Source organism: Zonotrichia leucophrys, chromosome 3, assembly GCF_028769735.1.
Source record: "Zonotrichia leucophrys gambelii isolate GWCS_2022_RI chromosome 3, RI_Zleu_2.0, whole genome shotgun sequence".
NCBI lineage: Eukaryota > Metazoa > Chordata > Aves > Passeriformes > Passerellidae > Zonotrichia > Zonotrichia leucophrys.
Window position 1 is genome coordinate 81735736 of NC_088172.1, and position 20487 is coordinate 81756222.

Below are 20487 nucleotides of genomic sequence, written 5' to 3' on the forward strand. Positions count from 1 at the left end.
TACAAAGGATAAAGTATTAGATTATTTCATAGGGAGCAATTTCATTGTCTAAAGTGTTTCATTCTCAGGAAGGCTGACACCTTAATTTAATTCCAGCCACACACTTGGTTGCACAGAAAAGGGAGATATTTTAATTAACTTATCATATGTCACAAAAGTATAAAAATGGAAATGACTAAGCATATAATGTATACAAATATTATTTCTTATTGAAATAATATTTGTATACATTATATGAAAATTGCTTGAATTACTTGAAAAAAACTTATTAATATTGAACATGAACAAAAAAATGGGTGTTTCAGTACAAATGTAAACAATAATACCCAGAGACATTTCCCTTTTATTCCCAAATAGTTCGATTCTCACGCCACAGAAAATATGGAATATAGAAGTAGCACTGAAGATTATATTTCTAGTTTTGCCTTTGCCTGTTTTACTATGCATAATTTTGCTTATTGTTCCCTAAATATGAAAAAATAGTTTACCAAATTAATAGTGTTCCTCAAAGTGTATCTGTGATTTAATCCTGTCTAATCATGAAATTATCTCTCAAAATCTCCCAATTTAAAACACAAACCAGAAAGATGTTGCTCCTTGATATAAAAAAGGTACCAGCAAGAAATAACAACTAAAGGAAGCAGTACTTACAGCTCTGGGAAGATGCAAGTCTTGTTACATTGCAACATCAAAGCCCACTGGTATGTTTGAAAGGTATAGTTCATAAAATTTTGTAGAAAACTTAGCCTAAATCAATAATTGAAAGCTTGAAAACAAATAGAAAACTGGTGTTCTGTTAGTGCTATTAATTTGTGTATTTGTAATTTGTGAATTATATTTTTTTTTTTTACCTCAATGCAGTTGTGAGACAATATGGGAATTTCACAAGGGAGGAAGGAAGGCCTCATGCTCCTGAAGAAAAGACTAACAATGTCTCCTAAGGTCTTGAAAAGCAACAAAATTAAAATAAATCACCTTTCCTTCACCTCCATTTTGGGAGTGGTGGTGAGGTTTTGTTTGGGGTTTTTTTAGAAAAAATTTCCTGAATTCAGCTTCAGGATTCACTGATTCCTTGGGATTACCAATACCACTGACTAAAATTAGGAATAATTACCTCTACTTCTCTGTATTATATACAGTGTCTACAGAAACCAGATCAGGTTTCTTTGTAAAATTAATCTGTTTTATGCAACACCCAGCTCACAACTAATGAGTTTTTTCTTCAAGAATCCTCCACCCCCTTCAGCTCTTTTATTCTTACTAAAGATTTAATTTAATTTAATTTAAATTTCAACTTAATTGAAATTTCCCCATTCGGTAATTCCAGTTTCAGCATGGGCTTTCAGCTATTTATACAGCCTTTGGACCACAGGCATTTCCAATATTTTTTGCTCACATGGCAGGCTGATCTTGAAGCATTCAAGACACCCTATTTCACAACACCCAAAGGAGACCTATTCTGTTACAGCATGCATGTGTAAATACCTGAATTAGAATCAAAAGTGGATGTTTCCATACAGTGAAACAATGGTAATACACAGACACACATACTAAGACTGCTGTAGAATTATTTCACATATGGTAGCAACTAATTTTTATTATGACCTTGGCTGTTTTGCCATATTTTTTAAAATACCCAATGGGCTTAGTGTATTTTTTATGCTAATAATCAAAGAATTTTTATTTAAAGCAAACATTTTTCCTGTTTATTATAGTTAGAGGTCAAAAAGTATCAGTGGTTGGCTTGGAGTGAATATTTTAATCCTCTTTCTTTAACCTCTTTAATGAGTAAGTTTAGGGGAAAATTTCTTTTCTGCAAAATAAGCACAATCAGCATATATTTTAATATCTACTATTGTAAATCCCCCAAGAAAGGGTTTTGCTGGAATTTCTGGACAGACCTCACTCACATCAAAGAACTCTTGGAATCTGTAGTGCTCTATGACTCCTAGCACGAGGCTTCTTGTGGAAAATTGGAGTCTCCAGTTTCTACCTACCATAAAAATAGATTGTGCTTGGCTTTGTGCATATGACCTCAACATTCTCGTTCTGGTCAGAGTGCTTTGGTAGCAGGGATGGGGACAGAGGGGATGATGTCTGGAATTGCTCTGGCAGATGAGCAAAGGGTGGAGAGTGACAGGTCAGTGTCACCACGTCACATGACAGTCCACAGCTGTGGTCCCCAGTGCAAGACAGATGTTGATAAATGGGAATAATCCCAGTGGAGGCCACCCCCATGGAGGGGGCTGCACCACTGTCCTCTGAGGAGAGCTGAAAGCATTGAACCTGGAAGTGTTGTTATAAAGGAACACAAAATGTGTGTTTGAGAGAATTTACTGAGTAAATACCGAGGTCCTACCAGCTCCAGAAGTTTTCTACTTTTAAGTAATATGTAGCTCAGTAAATAGTACAATATACAAAGACTATATTTAAGACTGAAAGAGTACAAGGAGCAGAAGAGAGTCAACTGCACATTTCATACTCTCCTAGGAATTCATCACTATTTGGAAAGGTAGCTTGAGAGAAATTTGCACCTCCAGCTTTAGATCACTGAACTTGATACGAGTCTGATGATCTGAATGCACATGGAACAAGCCATTATTTAAGATATAAGCAGTGCAAATTACTTTGAGACTTTCATTAACTAGAACCCACTGTCATCACTACAGTTTTCTAAGCTCAGAATCTAAAATACTATCTTGATCAGATAAAATCATGCATTTTCTATGAGGTTAGAAATCCTTGTGAGTAGTGAGGGATATTCTAGTTATCATCAACAGGAAAAGTAAGTGAATTTTTTGAGGATACAGTGCCACCTGTACTATCAGCTCTACTATTGCTAGACAATTAGACATTTGAAAAGTTTCAAGTGATTCAATGGGTTGAATCTTCAGCAAAATCTCCTCATGTCATGTCTGATTATTTTCTTAATTGAAAAGCAACAAGGTCAAACAAAAATCCCAGCCACTTCCTCTCTATCTATCCTTATGGGGTCCATCTTCTCAATCTGGCAGAAATATTATTGAAAAATGAGTGGGCCAGAGGCTGTTCAGATTCATCATGGGATTCTCCACCAGCTGTATTGCTCTACAGCAATGAAAATTTTGCTACATAGGCTCCTGATTATGTTTAAGATCTCTCAGCTAGAAGAGACCAAGCTCAATTATCATTAGAAGTGCCAGCATTTCAAATAGTATTTGAACATTCAACTGCAGGTACTTTTGTCATCTCAGACAAGCCACTTAAAATTTATGTTGCAGGTATATCATCTGTAAAATTAGCCTAAGAAGTACATATATACAGCCTGTAAAGCACTGTCTAAATTTTTAGCACTTACATTGCTACTTTCCTTTCTAATAGCAGCATTATTTTACCACAGCTACATGCAAATAAAGAATAGATCCTGCATATCTTGCTAATACACCCAGAGCACTTGGGATACATATTCCTCTTATAACCAAAGCCAAAAGCATTTGGGCAAGTAACTATTAAATAGAACCGGAATAAGGGAAAACCAACAGCTATCTAGGAAGATTTATAACATTTCTTTAGAGTAAAATATATTATTCACTCATCAATTTATATAACGTTTTGGCAATTTTAGGGTGGTTATAAAAGAACTGTTCTTTAGCAGACTGGCAGCTCTGCTAACGATCAAGAAATACTAAAGGAAAAAGCATTAACATTTAATGCTGCTTAGTCTGCTCAGATCAGTGACTGTGTGGGTGGTTCTTGGAATATGCATCTGCAAAAATATGTTTTGGATCAGTTGAGCTATAAGGAGATCAATTATATCCTCTTGTGGGTTTTCCACTTTTAATCTTCATTCTGGATCTTTAAAGTTCAGAAGTGCAGCACCAAAGAGCTTGATGAAATAAATTTACTTGGTTAAGGTGATTTCTGTCGTGTACCTGCAAAGATGCTGCTGCTCATTGAGGGGCACATTCCAATGTTCTCATCCACAGTGAATGGAATACAGTATCTGTAGAAGTCAATGCACTTATTTTGGACTGTGGGAGGTTTTGGGATGAAAAGCAAAATCTTATCTTGGCTTCAAAATTGCCCAAGTTGCAAAATCCTAGTGTGGAACCAGACTCTGCTGCCCACCATATATTATAAAAAACCCATGCTGCTTGATCATACAGTTCGGGTTTAGCTGAAAATAGCTCAAAATGCTAAGATGAGACAATGAGAAAGCTTTTGCTATGGATTAAAATTTGGTCTAAGGTGTTGTTTTTGGCTTGAACCTAACTGTGGTTCTCTAATATTTAGTTCTTGAGTTGAATTAAACACCCAAATAAAACTCCAAACTGCTGATAAGCTAGATAACTAATGTGCATACTAAACACAGAAGTTCAAATTATTTGTAGCAATCAAGTAAGACCTGGAGCACTAATAATTTTATACTAAACTGTTAATTTTCAAATGAAGCACAGGGAATCAGATGCCTCCCCTTCCCTGCCCCCTCCCAAAGAAAATGAACATTGTTTGGCCTCTCTATAATTTTCTATATATTTCCTCCATCACTTCTTGCTCCTTTCTACTCCCCTTGTGTGATATGCACTAAATTCCAATCACAGACTCCAAGGATTCCCTCTCCCTTTGTCTTCTTAAGCATTGTTATTATTGACTTACTGAAGACAATCTGGACTCTGACAGGTTGATAAGCAAAGCTGGCAAGGCCTAAATAAAGCTACTATGTGAAAGAGGAAAGTTTTCTTCCTGTTTCTTGATGTAAAGCAGAAGGAAACATCCCAAAAAGAGGAGCTATTCATGTAATTGGCGCAAAGGAGTTCCAGTACAGTCCCTGCTCATGCTGAAACACACTCAGTGTCCAGTTAGTTTTTCATTTTCACATATCACTAATGTCTTTTTGCACTTTGGTTGAAAATACTGCATGAAAAGCATTGCTTGTGTGAAAGTAGAAGGGGTCCTGCTCTCTAATTTTGAAAAAAGCCCCTTGTGTGCAGGGTCAGATCAGCTCTCACATCTGGTCTCTCTTTTAAAACTTATATTTACAAAGCAAAATTGGTACAAACCTTGCTTAGGGCATGCACCTCTGCTTGCTAGAGGGAAGCATGTCTAGAACTGCATGAGAGCAAGATGTCCAATATACTTTTGATAAGAATCTCTGCAATTAATAAAATATAACTTTGCCTTTGAGATGCCCTTTGTAAACTCATCCAGAGGAGTAGAAACACAACTGAGTAGAAGATTTGAAATTAAACTTTCTATCTAAATGTTCCAGAAATCAGTAAAATCTACATATAGAAATGTAAAATAATAATGTGGGAAGGTTTGAAGTCTAAATCCCAACTCTTTACTCATCTAAGGAAATGCAGACTCACATCCTGATTTTGTAGTTCAAGATGTATGTACTAGAAAAATACTCAAAATATGCAAACAAACTTAAGCCTTGAACTAGGAACTGTGTACCAGTCTCTGTCATTTAGTTCTACCTTTGCAATTAAATAAATAAACTAGCAGGGCATTAAATCACCCTCAGGTTCCTCAATGCCAGAATTTCATGAGTTTTTATCATCTATTTGTTGTAAAACCTAATGGGTAACTGACAATAGGGTGGAGAGGGGAGGAACTGCACAGGATTCTATTATGCCATTCAAAAAAACAGTTTTAGAAAAATCTTGCGCAAGAAGAGGACTTGGAGCCTCATGCAGGAAGTAGAGAAGCAAATTCTCTATTATGCTGTGATGAAACGTGATCTTACAAAACCACCATCAGCAGGCATTCTTGATTCTATTGTATCACACACCAAATATGCAGATTTTTTCACCACTTAATCATGGTAATTTTAGAGTGACAAAACTGTACAGTTTGCAATCAGTTTAAGCTCTCTAGGATCAAAACTTTCTAATATCTTCACAGGAATTTGTATAAGCTTGTGAATCATGAATAAACGAACAGATTCATCTGCATGCCGTAGCAAGTCCGTTAAATCTTGTGTGCAGCTTGTTTTTCATAGAACTGCAAGCCTTGAGGTTGCTAGTCTTTGCTTTGGAAAAAGCATTTCAAATAGTTCTCTCAAATGCCCAAATCCTGTTCTGCCTTGTCTAAGTTAAGCACAGAGCAGCAGCTAATGCCACAGCCTTTATACACCGATTTCGTTCAAACATTATAATATGTGCAAAAAAAATAGTGGAGAAGTGTGTCCAGTGCTACAGAATGAATGAACCTGTCCAGAGGCAAGGCAGGGCTTGGAATGAGTATAATTAAAGGGCAAATGTCTAACAGCCATAGGCATCCAATTTGAGACTGAGCGCTCAAGCCATTGCAGCCTGCTCTTACCATACACCTCTAAAATTCTCAGGAGGTGAGGAACAGAGCAGTGTTTTTTGATCATCATGAGCGGTTCTCTTGAAATGTTAATGGAACTTGGTTTTAACCTAACTTTTTTAAAACCAAAAATCAACATCTTGTAGTAGCTTCATTGCTACATGCAGCTAACACCCACAAAATTGTCGCCACAGTCAACAGGGGTAGTTACAGAAATCTTTTTTTAATGATCTGCTTGTACTACGTGTCTGTTCATAGCAGTCTGAGCAGAATCACACTCTTCAGGGGCTTCCCCACTGCAGCATCCTGTTTACACAACGTACTTTTAATCATTGAAAAAGTACACTGCACACATCATTCCTTACCATGAGATTTATAGTTTATAAACAACTTTAAACTGCATTTGCCCTTGACAAGGTCAAGAAGGGCACACAAACCATCAGCCACACCTTCAACTATAAAGTAGCTCAGATCTGTCATCTGTGTCAACCAATAAATAATAAAGATTGATGAAGGTAGTGCTTAAACTGCTTTCGAAATGGATTCTATTTTCAGAATCACTAATGGCTGGCCATTAAGAAAGAAAACAAATGGATTTTTTTTTCTTTTTTTTCTTAGAGTTGTGTATTTAGCTGAAATTTAGACTGCTTAATACTTTTTCAAAGAAGTCTGCTGGCACAATGGAACCAACATTGCCACGAGGAGAGTTCTTACATGAAACTTGCCGAGCAGCACGCTGAAGAGTAGTCACAGGAAATAGGATCACTAATTTGTGCCTTTAGAATATTTGTGGCTTTCTATTTGCCCCTTATCCTCATGCACGTGTCAGGAAAAAGCTATCTCACTATGCAACTTTCCCCTCTCTCTCTCCTTGAATTAAAATTAAAACTTCACTGTGGGTTGGAAAACACACAGAAATCAGTAGTAGCTAACTAGTAAAGCATGTTCCCAATTCTCAGGCCTAGATAGGATGTAGAGAAGACTTGGGGTAGAAAGTTTGTGTTATTGCCAGGCTGCTCTATATAAACTATTTAAACCTCAGAGAGAAGATTTATTCTTCAATGCTCCAGGCATGCTCTTGCCTATGAATTCAGATTACCACATAGTACAATTACCACAAACTTCAGTCATGCACCTTGAACATGGTTGTTCAAGGGTTGCAATGAGTCAAAATACCATTAAGCAACACACATTTATCCATGTAAACCACTGTGTGAAAAAAAGTTATGAGTACAGGTTGTTGCATATGTAAAGTTCAGGAGTAAACAAGTGTAATTCAGGTTGGAATTCAGCTTCATATGCAGTAACCTTGTTAATAAATATGCCCAGTCAAGTTAAGACACAACATCGTAACATCTGCTATAAAAATAGTAATATGAAATGGGTCTTTCTACTAAGAGCAAAATCTATACCTTTGTGACTTGTATTACAGTGAAGCTGAGCAGCTAGGGAAGAGGAAAAATAATTGATTGCCCCTTAGAGTCCTGGACTAGAATATAAATTATGGTAATGAAGTACACACTCTGGTTAGCAGATTGGAGAAATATAGGGACTGGGATATGTTTAATGTGAATGGATCCCACAGACAATGCTGCTGAATTCTATCAAATCTCAATAGGATATGTACGTATGTAAAATTTTAAGCTTACAATTTGAACAAAAACTCACTGGTTTTCTCACAGAATGACAAAAGACATTAATGACCACCAAATTCTGACTTTCCCATGCCTGTAAAAGCTCAAAGTTATTAGAACTCTTCAATACATTATCTGCATATATTTAAACCTAGGCAAACTAGCCCCTCCTGGCACCTTCTTAGCAAGGATTGAACCATTTTTGTTGAACATTTTCCAAAGTAATTAAGCCTGAAGCAGAAAATATTAACTGAAATTACAACATTTCAGCAATATTATAAACAAGTGAAGATAGACTATTATAAATATTAGGCAACTTTATATATTTATTTCCACATGTGCTATCTGTATATCAAGTTAACTTAGACACTCTAAAGAGAATTTGAAGAAGGTGTAGTGCAATGAGATTTTTTTAAATGCTCAGAGGAAGATCTGTTTATGGAACAGAATACATCAATCACCATGTTTTGTTATGGTTTTCTGTGCACATTAACAAATTCCAGATCTCTATCAGATCTAGACGAGGTTCAGAGCCAGGACCTGGAACAGGTCTGGGGAGTCCTGTGAGCAGTTCTTCCCTGCTTTGTCTTAGATGAAAATCTGGTAAAGCAGTCCAACCCAGAGGATCTACATTCATTAGTGTCAAACAAAGGATGCCATTGAAACAGCTTTCACCACAATTGCAACACTATAATATCTCATCTGTTACTTATCAGGGAAGAGGGTTATTATATTGCACATATTATATTCCCATATCATTTCTAGGAGAGCAGATTGGCAGCTTTCTGTAAAATAGACATTTTCCCTTTATCTTTCTCTCATTTCTATAATCATCATAAGAATTGTAATCGATGTAAGACCCACATAACTCATTAAAATTAATTTTAAAATATCACCTTATGTACTGTTATCAGTCTATGAACTGCAGCACACACACCACTGACACATGAGGGGAAATAGTCTAAATTTTAATTTCAGGAGTCCCTTGGAGCACCAGGTGGATGTAACATCAGATTGTAATTCTAGCTAGTGGCATTCAGCTATATTTTCTAGTAATCTTGAGGCCCATTTGTCACTTGACTCTTCCACAAGTTTATATATATATATATATACATATATATATAGAGTACATCTGTGTGCTGACATACATTCATCCCTGTGCAAAAATAATCATGACTTAATATTAGCATGATTCATATCAGTCCTTGAAATGTCACAAGCAAGGTTGCAGGTATATTTCCAGCTCTGTCATCTCCTATCATACAGATTCAATGACAACAATTCCTTCATGAGAAAAGCAATGAGCTAAAAAATAATCCTCCTGTAAGCCAGCAGCTGAACTGCACTGGGTCAGCTAGCACAGGAGTACTCCTATGAAATTCAACAAACAACAGCAACAAATATAGTCACTGGCATTTTTGCACAGCTTATATTAAGATAGTTCATTATTCCTATAAAAAGCCATACAAACCCAGTTTGGAAATAAGACACATCAAATATGTCATTTGAATAATTCACCTGGGGGCAATCATATCAAAATTACATTAAAGTTTGGTAAACTTAACACACTGTGAACATACTTCAAAGATCCATCACTTGAAACACGAAGAAAATTTCAGTCATGCTGAAAATTTCAGAGATTTCAAGGAATTCATATCCAAGTTCAAATATTCTCCCATGGATCAAAAAGTATTTTTTATTACTGCTAATAGTTTTCTGTGAATGTGTTTTGAAAGAGAAGTCCTTATTCACTTCTATAGACACTATATTCACTGTATAATATTCCTATATTCACTTCTATAAATTTGGTTTGAATATTCAGCCTAAAAGCCTAAAATTAAGATGGCACTTAACTACACCAGATGATGGAAAGCATTTATTCCTAACTGCAAGTTCTAGGGCATGAGAGGGAGGAATTGTGAGAGGAAAATATCAAGAGGTGCATACTGCACTACATAGGTCCAACAAAGAACTTATCTGTTCAGGAAAAGAAGTTCCCTCACACTGTGACAGAGTTAATTCCCCAAGGACAAATTGGAGAATCATTACAGGTTTACAGGAGTAATTCCTAGCCCAGTAATAAAGAACTGAACAAAGACCTCCCAGGCAAGCAGCAGGGTGGGACACAAAGAGAAACATGATTCACAAAATCTTCTGAAAGTAAAAAATAATTTGTGTTCCACAAAGTAAATTCACTTGTTAGCCACTATGAAGAGCTGGAGTTGTGCTACCCATGTTGAAATCATTACAGCTTTTTACCCTTCACTTCTCTCTTGCCTAAACCTGTGCAGGTTTCCTGCAGAGACATCTCGACACACTGACTGTGCTTCCTCTCATGCCAGAAACAAACACAGATGAAATTAATTTTGACCTAGGGATATCTCCCAGTTAATGACTAGTTTTAAAACTGATCAATTCAGTTTTCAGTGAAAGCTCTTACCAAAAGAGAGCTGTGGCAGGAATAAAAGTGTGCGGATTACCAGAATGAAAAAAACAAACATCAACATGTCAAATGTTTTAAGTTGTGCTTCTAATGAATTTGATACTTGTGCCACTGGTAAACAACTGAACTTATCTAACAGGCTGTAATTCTATATATATTTTTTTTGTTTATTGAGTAATTTCTTTAATATGCAATGGTATGGAGTGTAAACAAGCCAGCCTTTGCAAATGCATTTCACTTTCACATGAAAAAACAGGCCTCATTCTGATGACAGGAACATTCCTTTCCCCCACCCACCAGTTTGATTTATTACTCCTACTTAAATGTCAGCATTCAGTTATTTCACCTGGCTTCTTTTTTTAGCTAACTAAAATCAGTTCCTTGTCAAATCACACAGCTTGGTACAGCTGGGCCAGAATTTTACTACAGGTGGGAAGTTATTTATGTGATTACTGATATTTTAACCATCTAAACAGACTTGTTTTCCAAGACAGCAATGAAATTATCTATATGGAAGGAAAAAAAAGCATAAAAATTTTTTACACAGGGGAAAAAAAAATCATGGAATATTCTGTCCATGACTGCGTCTCTGTTCTTGGGAGAGATGAGGCTACAAGCACCACATTTGGCATTCCCAAGGGACAGCACTCAAAGCAATTGACAACTTACTGCCTTGAGAATCCAAACAACTGCACACTCATGATGTGATTTAATACGGATGAATTCCCACCAGAGAAAACACAGAAAACTATTTTGTGACAACAAAGAAGGGAGTGTATTCATACACACACCTCAGATCAGATCTGAAAACATGTTCCTGTGAAATTATGGTAGATAAAGAACACCTTCCCCCTCTCCCTTATCAATATATATAGATATGGCTAAATTTGAAATAGCAGGTTTTTAAAACTGGTCTGACAGAAACTAAATAGGACTTTGTTCGTTCTCCTGTGAAGCCCCACAGTCACAGGGATGGTGGGTGCTGGGCCAACCATGCGCAAACACAACTTCTTCTCCTTCTCCCACAAACCTTCTTCTTCCACCACCTCTGCACTGACTCACCCACAGAGGTAAAGATGTCACCTTTTCAGATCTGTGCCTGAGGAAAGATCACCACCATCATCCACAGAAGTTGGGTCTAAGCAACTTTGAACTGTACTTCACCAAAAGCAGGTTTTACCTTGCACCCACAGGGGTCCAGCTGTGCCATCACACACTGTGCTAATGTCAACTACCTTTTGAGGAGAGAGAAAGACTACCTGGCTTTCCTCTCAGCTTTTAAGTCCCAAAAATGAGTGGACAGCCACAGAGAAAGAAAACAAACAGAATTTCAACTGAAATAATAGGAAATCTGCCTCAGTAAAATTAGCAATTTTATAAAATGTAAAGGTTGACATTTTATAAAATTAGAAAATTCACAGCAATTTTTCAGACAAGAGGTTATAATTTTAAAACTTTTTTTCAGAGAATGACAGAATCGGCAAGGTTGGAAGGGACCATAGTGGGTAGTGGGTACTCTGGTTCAACCTCCCCTCCTCAAGCAGGGTCATCCCAGAGGACAGGGCTCAGGATTTTCTCCAGATGGTTCTTGAATGTCTCCAGTGAGGGAGACTCCACAACCCCTCTGGACAACCCATTCCAGTGTTCAGTTACTGAACAGTAAAGTTCTTCCTTGTACTTAGGTGGAATTTCTTGTGAATCAGTTATTGCCCATTCCCTCGTGTCCTATCACTCATCAGCACTGAGCAGAGCCTGGCTCCATCCTCTGACACCTTCCTTCTGACACTGAGAGATATTGATGAGATTTCCTCTCAGTTGTCTCTTCTCAAAGCTGACCAGGCCCAGCTCCCTCAGCCTTTCCCCCGAAGAGAGATGTCTCAATCCCTTAATCATCTCTGTTGCCCTCCCCTGGACCTGCTCCAGGAGCTCCATGTCTCCCTTTTACTGAGGATCCCAGAATTGAACAAAAGATATGGGTAAGGCCTCACCAGGGTTGAATAGAGGGGCAGAATCACATCCTCAGTCTTTCATGCATCTTTGTCCCCTGCTCACAAACAACAACCAATCACTCAGAAATAAATTGGTTATAATCCTCCCCTAAATTCTAGATAAAACTCAATGTTGGCTGCCAGTGACTGTTAATAAAGCCCTCTGCAGCCCTCCCTAATGATCAAAAAGCAAAACATCTAAATTAAAAAAAAAACCAGTATTTTAAAAGCTACTGGCACAGTTAAACCAGGAAGTGATAGAAATTCCTTTATTTAACATGAGTTGTGTTTTCAATTAAAAACAAATTGCACTCAAGCCAGTAATCATACTTAAAAATGTTGGAGATTCATTTATGTATTAGTAAAAAAAAATTATTTTTAAAATGACTAAAATAACTTTCATTTCCAAAGAGAGCTGTACCATTTGCTTAGTTACCAGATCTGTGACGAATGAGCTGTGACTGAAATGTGTAATATATGATCTGCCTCACTAAGCATTTCCCTTTTGTTTGAGAGGGTGCCTAAATAAATGTTGTATTCTACTAAGTGTAGGGCCTGCACAGTGTCAAAGTCATGGCTGCAGTGGGCTCTTGCTGGAGACACTCCCAATCCATTGCTCCTCTTCCTCTATCACTGTTCAGAGTACTTGCTCTATTAATCATGACAATCTCTCATGAACTGGAATTACCCAAGCACCGAATGCAAAAGCACTGTTGGATCATCACAGCTGAAGGAGGAATCTCCCCACTTCCAACAGCAGGCTTGCCACCATTAGAAGTGCTCCCAAAGTGGTCACCTTTGCTGGTAAAGCTTAAAGACCATCACATGAGCAACTTCCTACCATCCCATTAAGACAACTGTTCCCATTTGAGCAAGTGCAGGAAACAAAGAAAACAAATATGAGAAAAAAATTACTCAATAGCTGGTATGCCACAGCATTCAGATTTTCAATAGTCCACTGTGGACCATCAGCTAATGCTAAGGCTCAGCTGTTCTGCAGCTTGAGACACCAACCATCTGCAAAAGGGATGGCCACAGGAAACACAGAGATTGTCTTTTTTTCACAGTCTCACACAACAGCAGAAAGGAATGGTGGCTGACAAATTATTACTTTCCCATGGATCAGCTAGGAGAAAGGGGTTTCTCCTTTGTGCATTGCTCAGAGGAGCAGGCTTCAATCAGGCTCCAAAGAGCGTGCTTCATGTAATACAACACCAGAACTGAACCAGAACTCAGATCTTTTGCTAAGTAAGCAAAAGTATGTAGTGCAAACAGAGCATTCAATCAGAGCAACTAATAACGCTAAGGGATAAATTCAAGCAGGTACTAAGACTGAGTCCATAAATGAATGAATACACATGGCAGTCTGTATTTAGGTTAGCAAATTTGCATGTGCAAATGGACAGCACTGTGCATTTACCAATTAGGTCCACACATGACTCTCTTTGGCTCCCTTTGAAAAGATACCTATATGTCTCATGATAAATTTGGCCAAAGGCCTAGGTTGGTTCAAACTGCTTTAGCCAGAAACTGTGAACATAAAATACTTTCCAGGTGGTACTCAGCTCCTTGCAGAATCAAGTCCCAAAACAGGGAGTTCTTGTTGGAGCTTCTACAGTGAAGCTACTGATGGTTATGATGACCAAATAAGCAGTGCAGCCCAAAGGCTTGTTCACAAGCTTAAAGGAAAAGCACAGTAACTGCAAACTTGCACAGAATAACAGCTTATTTAGCTTTCAGTAAATGAAGTGTTCTATCTAATAGATTTTTTTTCCTCTTCTGATGGGTAACTGCTTCCCCTATTACTAACGTGTGAAATGATCTAGAGCATTAGTGTTTGCATTATGCAGTTACAAGCACAGACCTTGGAAAAATTATGGCTTCTGGCAAAATTTACTGGTGAAAGAAATTTCCAGATAGAGATTTGATTTAAGGCATTACTGTTCAATGAGGAGTGGTGTGGGCAAGATCTTATTTCCACTTTTGCCTTGCAAGAAAATAGTCAATGACTAGTAAATGAGTTGGAAATTATTACTATAATTACCACGTCTTCAAAGCAGCCGTTGGAAATTGTGCATGCGGCAACAAACTAATGAAGTTCCAGTTGCACAAAAACAAAAGGTCACAATGACACGAGAGAAGCCACGGTAGAAGCTGTTTTAAGAACTTTTCCCATATTGGAGGCAGACTCTGAAGAAGACAGTGACAATGCCATCCTGCCCTGCATAGTTTCATTGTCTTGACAGCGAGTCTCCCAGTAATGAGTGCCTGGCGCTGTCGGCGCACACTGAGGCGTTCGGAAGTCCTTGCAGAAAAAAAATAACAGAAGGCATGGGGAGAGGGGATTTTAGGATGAATCTGGAAAAGTGCAGTCAAAGCATATTGGTGATCTGAGGAGAGATTTGTTTGGTCAAGTCTTGTTTGTTGTGTACATAATCACTCACCAGCATGCACTGAACAGTTCAGCATATGTCTTTCTCAAATGATACAAGGTCAGTGCTGCACTTCAGCTGTTCCTTCAAAAGTAAGATATTCTTGTGAGTCTCTCAAGAGTACTTCAGTCAAATTGTTCCTTGCCTTCAAATTCTCTGCTTTTGGGGAATCAGGGAAAAACCTGATTTTTATCAGGCTCAAATCCTTATACCTATTCTCCCTGTTTACTATTTTATGAAAATCTGCATCAAATCAATATTAAAACTTTTAAGTGCATTCTTTTCAAATAAACAGCTAAAAAGAAATAATAGTTGGAAAAACAGCACAAGCATATTGTGAGCAGGTTTTACACAAGCGCCCACACACATATTTCTGCCATGACACCCACTTTTCCACATCATTCCTAATTTGCAATGTTCTTGTTGCTGTGCCTGATCCAAATCCCCCTGTGATGAACGTACGTTTTCAGCTGGTTTCAGATTGCCTGGGATTCAGTCAAGGCATTTGGGCTATAAAGAGCATATCAGGAATGCTGGCTCAGAAGAAGGAAGAGGATGTGAGTGGTGCTTTCACAATGCTGATAAACAGCCAAGAGTACAAATGAGAGCTAAAATTTCAAATTGTAGTGATGAGAAAGCAGGAATGGTTTTTCTGACTGTTCTATGACAAAATGATAGCTAGCCTAGATTATTCCTTAAAGCCTTCTGGGAATAGAAGTTCTTGCCTATTAAAGATCCTGTTCATTCCATTATTTTAGATTTCCTTTTGGTTTGCTCTTTTGGGGTTTTTTTGGTTTGTTTTTTTCTTTGTTTGTTTTGTGGGGTTTTTTGTTTGTTTTGTTGGGTTGTTTTGGTTTTTTCCTTTGGTTGGGGTTTTGGCTTTGTTTTTAATCATCTCAAAATCCACTCTGTCATTCCCAACAGGTTATTGCTCAGGCTATGGGACAAATCCCATTGAGCAACACTGAAATTCTTAAATGAAGCTTCCTGGGTGCTATGTAGTAATTCACTCAAAAGGTTCATTCAATGGGTGCTACTCAGTGACCTCTTTTCTTTATGCCTTAGAGTGAATATCTAATTAATACCCTTTCTTAAATCACCATCATTAGCAGTTAATGACAATGGACTAACAGAATTTATCACCATTCCCATCTTCTGCTTTGAGTATGGAAAAACAAACAAAAAAAAGCCACATTCCCTTAAGCTTTTTCAACAAATACTGAGGATGCAGTGGAAGTCTGTGTATTATTCTTTTATTCTACCTCTTAATCTCCAATATTTGTTGCAGTGAAGAAAACACCATGTGTGATTTTTGTGTCTTTCTCTTATGTCTCTAGTTATTTATTCCTGTGATTTGAGTATATTCATGGAGCTAGTCCATGAAAGTGATCCACTTGCTTGAGGCTCAAATGATGGAGCACGTACAGCCAGCTCCCCTGTAACAGTTAGCATGCCATTTGTTAACTGCATTTCAAGTCTGCAGTGGTGCAGACTATAATCTTCTTTAAAATATCTCAGGGAGTGCTTTTACTTGGAAAGATAGGGGAAAAATATTTCTTCCTTTGGAAGTAACACTGCATGCATCTTTCTTTTATGGCAGGGCATGGGGCAAGATGAGGTATACATAAAGTGGTGGATGTTTACAAAATTAACATCACCTCTTAAATCTTTGTGATGTCTGGGGCTGTGAAAACTTCCTAGTTTTCTAAAAAGCACTTCATATTCAAACTGAAGAAACTGTTCTGACGAAAAAACCCCAAAAACCAGATTTTTATAGGCAAAATTTTACTGTCTCTGTAATGCCAGAATTATACATTTACAAATAAGAATATTTAGAAAAGTAAAAAGTGATAAGGACCCAAGTAGCAATTTAATTAAATTTTGTAAATAGGACAGAAGGAACTCTTTCTGGATATCTCACCCCCAGTACTCCAAAACCAAGCGAAACCAAAAGAAAAATCAAAACCTAGAACATCCTTTCTAAGTTATTTAGTAATTTCAGCACATATTTCATTTTAGGAAAAGATTAAGAGAATATAATTAAATTACCTAGTAAATGTCAGAAAACTAATCAGGAGAAAAACTCACAGTACTGTCTCAAAATCTACTAGCTGTTTATTTAGGACAACGCAGTTCTCACAGCAGAGTAGCAGAATGATCCACAATGGAATGTTGACACTGTATGTTTTGCAAGAATGTTTCTCCCCCCCTGGTGAATTCAAAGACATCCAAGAAGGCAAATCTCATAAAAATATCCAACAATACCTAACACATTCTTTTCCCCTCTTGCTGTTTTATAAAGCAAAATTGACTAGGTCATAGGTTCCTATGTCCCAGTCGGCTGACATGCAGCAAAATATTCCTGGCCCTAAAAGCTTTAGTGGGAGAACGAGTCTGTCTGTTCCCCCCCTCCTCCCCCATTTCCTCAGCTTGACTGCTAAGGGTCCATTAGCCTCAAACAAGTCAAAAGAGAAGAGTTTCATGACTCTTATATTATTATTATAAAAGCAATTCAAGAATGCTTCACTTTCACTCAGCTTCATTGAAAGATACAGGCTATATTTTACATCACTTTTTTTGTAAAATGTCAGAATTGAAAGTTGTCTGAAGACCACACTATGAATTTTAACTCTGTTTTTCTCATCTTGGCTCAGTTGAGAAGCATTCAGACGTCTCTAACCCCATTAACTACATGGCTGTTAAAGGAGGAGAATTTTGGTTCATGTTAGACCATACGCCCTTTCAGTTTTCCTTTACTCCATCAGAGAAGCTGAGCTCTGCCAGCACCTTACAGCCTTATTGGGCAATATTGCTATTTGGACTGTTGTCTTTCACTGAGAAAATATTCCACATTTTATGACACTGCCCATTAGAAGCTCTCTAGAACACTACTATGGTATTTAAGAGACAAGAAACATTTTGCTGAATAACAGTCACTGCTGTTGAGTAACTATGTAGGAAAAACATTAAAGTTTATCTAGCATTCAAAGAACAAAAACTTCAGGGTTAATGGTTTTACCTCAATAGGTTATCCATCTTAAAGAACTCCTTATGGGCACAAGCTCTGAGCAGGGATGCCAATGCTGACTCTCAGATCACCTTATTTTTTACAGGAAATTTAAGGAAATCATTAACAAGCAATGAGGTTATAACAGATGATCGCTTTGGTTGAGAATGCCAGAGATTTTACAGCCTGTTTAAAACCTAGGTGGGAAAAGTGTCAAAATGATTTTGCTCAATCTAATCATGAGATAAGCTGCAGAGGGCTGACTTCTTAAGTCTTGTATCTAGTAGTACAGAGTATATGGGAGAGGAATAGGAATAGGGTTCATCTCCTGTAGCCTGCAGTTGTGGCTGCAGTGGTTCTCTATTGTTCCACATCAGAGGAAAGCTTTCATTTCCATGTACCAGCTTCGGCAAACAAATCATACTTCTGTAAGGTGTTTAAACTTATACCACAGGTCAAATCTTCAGGTACATTAAAATGTGATTTGCAGTTTTTCAGCTGATGATTGATTAATGAATACCTTCTGATTACAACTTTCTGGTAAAACATGAACAAAACCAAACCAGAATACTAGGAAACCTTGCAAGATATTCCTATCTAAAAATCCTCTAATTCTATATAAGCATAATTTTCTCTAAATGTAGCTGAGCAAAGAAAAAAAAAAAAAAGCAAACCGGTATGAAATGGGGAAAAACGTGTATCTACTCTTTCAGCATACTTTATTTATAAAGTGTTTATAGCACAGGTCAGCTCAGAGGTGCACGTAGAGATCAGTGTGAAACATGCAGAGGCATCTATTTTTAAAGCTGTTGGGGAGCACAGAAATATCTCACATATTTCCATCTGGAATTGTTTTTAGAAATGCCATCTAGAGGGGAAATGCAGAAACCTGCTGTCAAAAAATAAACAGCATCTTTATGAAGGCAATTAATTCTTCAAATGCAGTTCAATCTGTGAACTGCTGGTAAACAAATGGGGTGACTGCCAGTATAAATATTTATTTGGGAACAGAGGCAGCCTCAAAACAAGCAAAAGTTTGTCCCAAGCAATTGGTGTGCATGTGCTTCAGGGAAGAAGCATGAATGGCTCTGGCTCTGCTCCTCAGAGTTCTACATGAGAATTCCAAATAGACAGAGGCATTTTAAAGACTTCAGTGTTATTAACAGTTCAGTGAATAGATTATCATGACTTTTTTTAAGTCCTCCAGTGACAGTTGGTATAAGTTGTTATTAAAGCAAATAAAGGCCAGAAAGCCTTTTGATCTGCATTACTTATACTAGAAGATCCACTAAATGAGGCTAGTACTGCATAGAGAGAATGCAAATATTAGTTACCAACCAGCAGCTACAGCCATTTCACATTTTACAAATCTTAAATTTTTAAAAAGCTTTTTTTCTAATAAGGGAAGATCTAAGGAAATAATTAAATATTCTTTGTTCATGGGACAACTTTAGAAAGAGTTAAAGTTTTATTAGAAAAATATTGCCATAATTTTGAAATTGTAAATCCAAGAAGGAGAACATAAGAAAGGCTTTTCCTCTGAATTAAATTCAAGCAAAATTTAATTGCTTTAATTACAGGTAAATTCAATTATGGGATATAACATACAAACAAAAAGGTAAAATGTAGCCTTCTGAAAGGAAATAAGCTGGACTATGAATATGGATTGATTTTCTTTTATTATTATTTTATTTTTTATTTTCTTTCTTTCCTTCCATGTGGTCTGCTCTGGACCAACTGACAAGGGAAATAAGATGCACTCTGACTATGGAATAGCAGAGAGCTCTCACCCTGAGTGTTACTGAAACTACCTTTTACCTGAAACATTAGAAATCACGTGGTCTCAAAGCTGAAATGTTCAACTGGGTAATATTTAGTACCTGTGGTCACAGCACAGGTGATCTGTGCTGATCTGACAGCAGTGATATGCATTGTACCACTGGATACTCCCATTTGGTAAGTTACACCCAGACACAAAGCTCTCAATAAAGAGCTTGATACTGAGAGGTGCTGAGTCTATGGATAGTGCAGAACCTGCGATGCTGTTACAGCTGAGGTCAAAACCCATAAATTTTTCCTCCAGTTTCTGAAACAACTACTGAATCTTTTGAACACATAAAACTTGCTGAGAAACAAGTCTGCTCCACAAAATCTGAATGCAGTATCAGAATAAATTAGTATTAGAGATAAAGTTAGCTACTTCAAAATACAAAGGATGAGTATGGAGGACATAACCTTCAAGCACTTCAGTCTCTGTCTATGTCACATATTTTGTCAATCTCTTCACAATATTTTATTTCTCATGCAAATGAGATCCAGCTATTATCTGGAATTTAGCTACTTCTCACTGTCCTTGTCTCACTTGGAAGCTCACTTGAAAGACAAGATAATTATCACAGAAGATAACAAAAATGAATGCCCTTTCAAAAAGAATAAGATTTTTGAAACAGGTTTTACTATGATGAGGGACTGAAGAAAGGGCCACATCTATCTGACATGTCTGGTGCTATCTGCTATGCCTGATAATTCAGTTATTGGTTGCTGATATAACACACAGCCTTGGCTTTCCTATTTTAGAACCGTGAATTCTCAAAAACGCTGCAGAAGAGAACAATACAATTAAATACATGACATTCACAGATAGCAGGTTCAGTCTCTATAGGTTTATTTTCTATGAGAGTAAAAACCA

At 37.3% G+C, this 20487-nt stretch overlaps 1 long non-coding RNA gene across 3 annotated transcripts in view; it reads right to left on the reverse strand.

Moving 5' to 3' along the window:
• Window positions 1-20487, reverse strand: part of LOC135444972 (uncharacterized) — a 205395-nt gene that overhangs the window by 43137 nt on the left and 141771 nt on the right. The window contains exons 5-6 of one of the 3 annotated variants that reach the window (XR_010439392.1): window positions 14804-14875; window positions 12614-14664 (exon numbers count right to left, since the gene is read on the reverse strand). The exons of the other annotated variants lie outside the window; for them this stretch is intronic. This is a non-coding gene — a long non-coding RNA (uncharacterized LOC135444972). Of the gene's footprint in view, window positions 1-12613; window positions 14665-14803; window positions 14876-20487 lie in introns of those variants that run through there. 3 annotated transcript variants of the gene reach the window in all.